Consider the following 8,959-nt stretch of genomic DNA (forward strand, 5'->3'; position numbering starts at 1 on the left):
TTGATTGAACTGATAACATGTTAACCAGTGCCTTATTGTTCCACTGAGTTGATCACTCACTCCCACGTTTCTGGGGCGGTGTTACACACCCACCAGACTCTGTCTTAGGCCCTGATGTTGCAGATGTGGATGCGACGTCTGAGGCAGAGCGGGAGCTGGATGACGACGAGGCTGCCTTCTCCTATATGCAGTTTTCAAACGGGTACTAGCGAGCCTCGGTCTGTTGCGCGGGATCTCTGGGATTATATTTTGGGAACTGAAATGATGTAATTTGATACTTATAATTTTGTTAAATAACACTTTTACACGATCTGGTTGTATATGTAATTCAGGGATTTACACTTGTACACATTTTACTATAAGTCTTCCGCTTGCTTTATTCACTTATCCCTGAATCATATCTGCGTTTTGGCTTAATCTATTCCATGTTTTATGCACTAATACAGTCAACATACATTCATCATTAAATATGTTGCATAAGTGATGTTTTGGAACTCGGGAGCTGAGTTATGCTCGACCCCCGAATTTCAGGGCGTTACAGTAGCAGTTTGTCTATTTCTCCAACTAAAGTTTGGATGATTTTTCCAACCAAGATTGTGCGTCCATTGAAAGGTCTTTGATAATTATTTACGGCATTGGATTGTTCATTCAACACTTCTCGAAAGGTGGATATCATAGGACAATTTTCAGTTGTATGAATGTTGCAATCACATTTGCCGCAAACACTTCCATTAACCTTATCCTTCTTTCCTTCTATGGCCTCAACTTTTCTTATGAGCGTAGTCACTTTATACTTGAGATCATCCTCTTCTTTCAAGAGATACAATCTACCTTTCTCCTTAGATTGAGTCGGCCTAGACGTGGTGTTCAATTTTGAGTAATAGTCTCATGATTGTGTTTTTTCAGCAAGACTATCGAGGTAATTCCATACCTCGTCAACATTTTTATTAATGAATTCTCCATTACACATTGTCTTGACCATTTGGCGCATGGAAGATGTCAGTCCATCATAGAAAAAATTTGTAATGCGCCACGTTTCAAAACTGTGTTGTGGACATGAACTGACCAAATCCTTGAACCTTTCCCAACATTGGTAAAATGTTTCATCCTCCTTTTGGGTGAAGTTTATGATTGCTTTTTCTAAGGGTAATCGTTTTATGATGTAGAAAAAATTTCTTTATAAATTCCCTTTGCATATCATTCCATGTGCCAATGGATCTAGGATGCAGTGAATGTAACCACGTCTTAGCCTTCTCTTTTAAGGAAAAAGGAAAGAGTCTCAGCCTGACTGTGTCCTTAGACACATTTTGAAAATATAAAGTGGCTATGATCTCATCAAACTCTTTCTAATGTAGATATGGTTCTTCAGATTCAAGCCCATGGAACTTAGGAAGGAGTTGGATAACCCCTGGCTTAATGTCCATATGTCCAGTATTTTTAAGAAAAATCATGCATGAGGGCATACTCACCCCCGCTAGTTGTAAATAATCTTGTAAAGTACGAGACGGGGGTGCTTGATGCACCTCATTCTCATCCTGAATGTCTTCCACCCTAGGTTGGGGTAGAAGAGGTTGGTTTTCAGCCATTACTTCAATTAACTCAGGGGATTTCGAGTGGTGTCTAGTCCTGCGATGGATAGTTAACCCCTCAACCAATCCTCCTTCAGTCAAGAGACATCGAGTATTGTCATGGGCCCACTTGGGCATGAAACACTCACAGCCCTCAATCAAATTCGAAACCTAATCCTAAGAAAGGAAAAGAAAAGAAAAATCTAGAAAGAAAGAGAGGGTTGGAAAGAAGTTACCAAATTGGAGTCCCTAAGTTAAAGACCTGTAAAAGAAAACAAACGAGTTAGTTTCTAAAGAGAAGGTCTAGAATTAGAAAATCCTTAAAAAGAAAGATAGAAGTAAACTAGTTTCTAAAAGAAGAAATTCCTAAAAGAAAGTGAAAATTTCTAAAATAAATTAGGAAAGTCCTAAACTAGAAAGTAAGTTACTAAAAGAGATCTGAAAAATTGAAGGTAGAGAAAAAGCTTACTGAATTAGAAATTTCTATCTTAAAAGCCTACAAAATAGGAAAGTTAGTTTCTAAACAAAAATTCTACAAGTAGAAAATTTCTAAAAATAAATTAGGAAACAAAGTTAGATTCTAAAAGAGTTAGAATTAGAAAGTTACTAAAAATAAAAATAGAAAGTTAGTTTCTAAAAAGGAAAGTTCCAGAATTAGAAAGAGTTTCTGAAAAGGGAAATAACTAATCTAGTTTCAAAAAATAAACTATTTCCTAAAAATAGGAAAATACTAGAATTAGAAAATTTCTAAAATTCAAACCCTAATTCTAAAAATAGAAAAAGTAGAGGAATTAGAAAGGGATTACCAATTTAGAAGTTTATGTCAGGATCCTACAAAACAGGAAAACAGGTTAGTTTCTAGAAATCAGAAAAACCTAAACCTAAAGTTAGAAAATTTCTAATCTTAAACTATTCCTAAAACTAGTTAATTTTAGAAAACGAAACCGTCAGTCCCCGGCAACGGCACCAAAAACTTGTTCACTCCCCAAGTATATGGTTGTGATATAGTAATAAACTCGGTAAGACCGAGGTCGAATCCCAAGGGACTGAAACCTGTGCGTAATCTGAAACTCACTAGAACTAGAACTAGATTAAGATGAAATCTAAATTGAATGAATTTGAGGAATAATGGTTAAATAGTAAACTAAAATATATAGAATTCAGAGGTAGGGAACTAGGGATTTAGAGGATCCACTTGTAGAGATCAGGGAGATCTACGCTTGATTCATGAACTCAACTGGACTTTGAGTCCCATCTTCATCCAGTTAGAAGATATAACCTGAAAATCAATTCTTAACTTTATTTAATCTAGTTTTCAAGAGATCAAACAGGTGTAAATTAGAATGGATTCCATCACAAAACCATGCCCATGAGACAAAGCAAACAACATAATTAAACCAATTCACAGCCAATCTGAATGATGTATGAATGTCAGGAAGAGTTCCGTCATCTAACCATGCCCGGGAGACGATGGTGAACAACAGGGCTTCCTAACCGCATAATCAAAATAATGAAAAGGAAATACTCAAGCCATCACAAATTTACTGTAATATCAGTCACAATAAACCATTAAAAACTAAAACCTTCCTTAAAATCAGACCAATCAATAACAAGTTCAACATGAATCAAAACCATAGGATCATTCCATCACGACACAAGCTTCACCTCTTAGCCCTAACTAAAAGGTTTAGCCTGACATGATTCGGCTAATCCTCCAAAAATTCAGAAAATAATCAAATAAGAAAAAAAAAACATAAAACAAATCTCTCTCTCCTTCTCCCTCTATCTCGTTGGAAACTTGCATTCATGCCCACCCTCCGTCCACCTCTTTCTCGCTTCTCTTTCCCTTTAAAGAGATGGAAGGTCGATTGGATTGTGCATACGCATAAGGAGCAGTGCGTAGACAGCTGGCTGGAGACAGCTGGAGGTGTTTACGCACCCTCAGTTTGGTGCTGCAGCAACATAAAACTAACTTGCATTCAATCGAATTTACGGCCATGAATAAAAAATCTAAGACGTTCAATCGTCTTGGCCTTAGTCGGTCCTTCTTTGGAGAGATTTTTAACGGCCAGGATCGTCGAACCAATCCTAGCCACGTCTGCAAAATAGCTTGCAACGTTCGAGTCTCGGATGCTTTATAATAGAGTGCGTAACTGATTACGCTGCGATGTCGATGGGGCCCACTGCAGCTGATGTTTGAGAGATTTACGCCGTCCATCGGATTCAACTCGAAAAACCCATCAGGAATGGATGGTTCTTAAATGATTTCGGTGTGGTCCATAGACTTTTTCATTCTGCCGTCTGACCTACATTTAGATGATTGGAAATCATTTCTCAATGCCTTCTGGGAATCTGCCACCTAGGCGATGGTTATAGGGCCCTTTAGAGTCCACTGGACGGTCTAGATTAGACTGATCAATTCAGAGGGTGGCCCACAACATTCCTCCGTAAGCTCTATTGTGAAACAGAGCTTACAGACCACTGCTTTGATGATCGGTGGGCCCTAAGACGACGTTCCATAGTAAATCCACGCCGTCCATTAGAATCAGAACCAAAAAACTATTCAGAGATGGCTGGTTTTGGATCTGCGTTGACGTGGCCCATGAAATCTGTAAAGCCACCGTCTGTTATATGTTTGAAATTGCATCCGTGTGTATACACATGCATGGGTCCCAGAAAACACCTGGTGTACAGTCTATTTTTCCTCCCAAGCATAATGGACGGACCCGATTGTACATATAATGGACGGTGTGGGCCCACTTCGTGGTTCAGCAGACGCACGTCCATTTCTCTGGCAGAAAACAGAAATTCCATTTTAGTTTTTAGAAAGGAACGGGTCAGCGCAATGGTTGACCGGATCTTGGACCAGTGCACGTCCAATGCATGTGTACCCTATGTACACGTAGTGTACATGTGGGGTCCATCATGATGTACTCAAGAAATTTGCTCCATCCATCCATTTTGTCAGCTCATTTAATGAGTTGAACCCAATATTGAGGCATATCTAGATTTCAGGTGGGCCCTAAATCAGAGTTTTATGGGCTGATCTGTCCGTTGGGCTACTTCCACAAGGATCCAATGACTAAAATTTGACGTGTACGGTTAATTTGGGTTCCTCAGGCCAGATATAAAGTTTTGAGCTAAACGGATGGTGGGAACCCTATGATCTTGCATTTTGGACCAATTTTGGGCCTGTTGAGCTTCAGTTTCTCGATTTTCTCGGATCTTTAGCGTGTAAATCCGTTGATCTTGCTCCCCTGGGGTCCATCCCTTGCCTTGGTGATTCTGGAGTGTCAAATCCATGCATTTAACACCCTTTTTCAGTCCAAGCTCGTAAATACACCTTGCATCACAAACACGATTAAATTGAGCCGCTAAACCGTACCATGTTCGTAAATCTATGTAATAAATGAGATCTAATATGCAATATTTGACCCTCAACAACTTGCCTACTCCACTCCCGACAGCCACACTCTCTCCTAGAGTGTGTCAAATTTCACTATTAATAGTTTTAAATCAGATTCGCCATTAACCTTTATAGCCCTACACAAAGGACTCAATAATTTATGCTCTTCACACGATCAAAAGTCCTACACTAAGAACCTATGTTTAGGCCCCACGGGGTCCCACACTAGGCACCTATATTTAGGCCCACCAGCCAAGGTCCTACATAAGACACCTATGTTTAGGCGCATCAGCTAAGGTCCCACACAAGGCACCTACGTTTAGGCCCACCGGCCAAGGTCCCACACAAGGCACCTACACAAGTTTGTTGATAGTAAACTCTTAGCCGCAATCCTACATGAGGATAGAGACTAAACTTTTGACTCTTATTAATGACACTTGTTGGAATGAGTCCTCTCCTGTAGCTTGTCTTAGTTTGCTTGATCTTCGCTCTTCTGTGCTTGAATCAGTTCCCCTATGCTCCCCCGATCGCTATACTGTAGTTTACCTGTTGTTTCAGCTTCATGATCAAGAACCTTGCATATGATGTTCCTATTAAGGTAACTAAGGTAATGGGAGTTAGTTGAATATCTAACAAAGGTTATGAATGGATTTCCTAAGAGATTCAATTGTTGGATGCACTAGAGTATGGTTAAGACTAAGGATATACCTATAGGTTTGGTCTCAATACTCCAGTGAAGGCTTGAGATCATGTTCTTCATTAAAGAGAGCTTTGAATGCTCATTAAGATGATGAATCATAATGAAAAGAACATGAATCTCATGTATATAGAGTCTAGGATGAGTGAATAGAGCTTGGGACAACCTAAGGACTCTGAAATGCCTAAATTCATACTTTCCACAAGGTTCTGGGTCCTATATTTATAGAGTAAAGGGCCCAACGGATCTATAACGGCTAGTTATCGATGCTACCGAGTGAACCTTTGGTAGTACCGAAATATCACTCGGTGGTACCGAATTAGATCCTAAAGTTGCTGGATAATTTTTGACACTTTCGGTAGTACCGAAAGTTATTTTTCGGTAAGAGTCGGTGGTACCGAATTTATCTTTGAAAGCTGCTGGACTATTTTGGGCACTTTTAGTAATACCAAAAGTATTTTTGGTACTACCGAAGGTGTCATTCAGTGACACCTGCTCCTGCCGAATATGGACAGATTTTCCTATTTTAATATCTTGTCCTTTAAATCATTCAACAAATTGGAACTTCCTAAAGCCATGTCTAAAAAGGTAGAAAATATAAACTTAGAATGGCTTGAATAGATGATCTAAGTGGGGTTAGGATCATTTATAGGCAAGATCCAAATCATAGAAGCTTCTTCATATTCTGACTTTGTAGCTTAGGCTTTTGCTCTAGTTGCGCCGTCATTCTTCATTTGCTAAGACTCATCTGACTACTTGACACAACTAGTCACATGATTGACAAACATATGTGAAAATGAGTGCACTAACAATCTTCCCCTTTGTCAATTACGTGACAAAAACAACCTATCCTATGACACTGTCATGGTGCATACTAATGACATACCAAAATAACGAAAGATACATATCATGTACCAAATTACAACTCATTCATAAGACTAGATACATAACATAGAGATGTTGCTACCCTGTAGCTTCTTTCATAATCAACTTGTATTCTGCAGAAAACAACGGAGTGTTTTGGTGGGTGGATCGGTTTCTTCTCCCCCTTTTTGTTAGTAATTGGCAAAGGATTTACCAAGAAGCAAGCCAATAACCATATATATGTTAAAATGTAGGTTAAAGAGAGAGTATATAGTTCACATAATGGCAGAATAAAAGAAGAAAGAGCTGTAAACACTATGTGAAAATTTCATGTCAGATGAAGATATAACCATGAAATAGAACCACTTGACATGAACATAAAGATATCATCATGAATTCATCAAAACTACTACCCCATGCTTGGGTAGAAGCATTCATCATCCAAAAATAACAGGCTCTTAAGGGCATAATCATCTAAAATAAAAAGTATTATGATCCAGCAACAACACTAGAAAAAGATCATCTAAAAGATCCACCCTTATACGGAGGAATATAAGGGCGACAAGTTAAACACAATTCTGTAATGTGCTCCCCAGTTTGTTGAAGAGCGTCAAGATGCAGTTCAATCCCAGAGAGTCAATTTTCACACTGTCGGAAGTGAGCTTCTATATTTGATTGCCCTTCAAGAAGTTAACAAACAAGATCATTTTGTCTTGGAGCTGGCATTGGGGTGCAATATGAACCTCGAGTAAAGGCAATGGGATTTTCTTGAACATCTTCTTCACCCTTGAATTCATGGTTGGCTTTCACTACTTTTAACTAGAGTAGGGTTTTCTTGGTAAAGTACACTACGGGATATATTGTATCACGTGTAAGTGGTAGTGATAGAAACTTGGAGAGTTCGCAGATGACGCTTGGAAAAGGAAGGCTTGTGTGGTGAATACCTTTGACAACTTGAATTAATTGTTTCAAAATTAGAGTGGGTATACATTTTCAGTTCTCCAATAGGTATCACATATATACGGTATTTAGAACAACTGGTGAGAGCATATCTCCAGAAACTTCACAAGAATATGCATGGTACTCAGTATCTCATGAAGCACTTTTGTGGTAGAGTCCAGATGCAATGAAGACAGGTAGTTTCTTCTATTTTTGGGAATCATTGAGTCAACGCACAGTGTTCTAGTCACTTCTTTCCAAACACCTGGATCATTTAAGCAACGATCAGTTGGTGAGGTATTTGTGACGGGAAGATTCAGAAGTTATCCAAGCATCAAAGTAGTGATCTCCTTGGTTTGGTTCATGTAATTGATGCTTATCGACAGAGGATCATCTTAAGTATTATGACAAGAGTCAAGAATTGATAAACAAGGTCATATTGTATTTCTCTTCCTAAGTAAAGGACATTATTCCACCCTATTGATCCTAGATAGAAGTCTATCCCGTATGGCTCTATGAAATGAGATTTAATAAATTGATCAAAGGTAAATTCATTTGCCCTGGTAATAGAATGCGAGTAAGAAGTATAGTTTCTGATTTTTTTAGATGAGTTTTCTCCTTTTGCATCTTCCTTTCCTTTGTTCTTTACTATGCTATGCTGAATCATAGGTTAAAACCATAAGTACAAGTAAAATAATAACTAATCTAAAAAGATGCTTGCATCCTCTGACAGAATGAGGTTACAATCACAGATTTTTCAATCAACCACATACAGATCCTATAGTGAGTTTCTTTTAAACCACCCTTTTTTTATTCTGTGTAATTGTAATTCAATAGGTTGTTTTGGAACACAATGGTATCCTTATAAGAGTTGATATGCAGTATGGAGTGATTTAACTATTCGACCATCACAATCAACATCAAAACCCCCAGATAGTGTGTAATGGGACAAAGTTAATCAAGCCAAGTTTTCGTTAACATTTTTGCACACACCATATTTTGTAAAAATTTTCAGTAATGGGCCTGGAAAGATGAGGGTTTATAGGTTTGGCTAAATGATCGCCCTCGTTTTGGAATGCAAAGTTTATGCCTAGTTCTGGCTAATTCTTCAATGTCATGTTTATTCTTGGATCGGTTTTTCTCTAGTCGGGGATGACTCTATTTTGCAAAATGAAGTGGAATAATAAAGGACCGATGAAGAGAAGATAGACCTGAGGCAAATGATCCTAGTTTTTTTTTTTTTTTTTTTTGTTTTTTTTTTGAGATGTAAAGAGAAAGCACTAGGAGATACCTTAGATTTTGCTGATTTTAGTTGCACAGCCCTTTAGCCAAACTTTGGAAGAAGCAAGAGAAGTGACATTCTAAACAGAACTGAGCAGTGAGGGATTTAAATAACTTGACGCGGCTCAATGTCGGTAGCACCGAAGGTAAGTTCGGTGTTATCGAAGTGTTCCTGGAACTCACAAATTTCTACGATGGATTTTC

General features: G+C 38.4%; 1 non-coding gene across 1 annotated transcript; it reads left to right on the plus strand.

Annotated features, from left to right (window-relative positions):
* Positions 1-1,040: 1,040 nt before the first annotated feature.
* On the plus strand, positions 1,041-1,148 carry LOC131247709 (small nucleolar RNA R71). The gene has a single exon (XR_009171981.1). It is a non-coding gene; the product is annotated as a small nucleolar RNA R71 (small nucleolar RNA).
* Positions 1,149-8,959: the final 7,811 nt, after the last annotated feature.

This window comes from Magnolia sinica, chromosome 5 (genome assembly GCF_029962835.1).
Source record: "Magnolia sinica isolate HGM2019 chromosome 5, MsV1, whole genome shotgun sequence".
In the NCBI taxonomy this organism is placed as follows: Eukaryota; Viridiplantae; Streptophyta; class Magnoliopsida; order Magnoliales; family Magnoliaceae; genus Magnolia; species Magnolia sinica.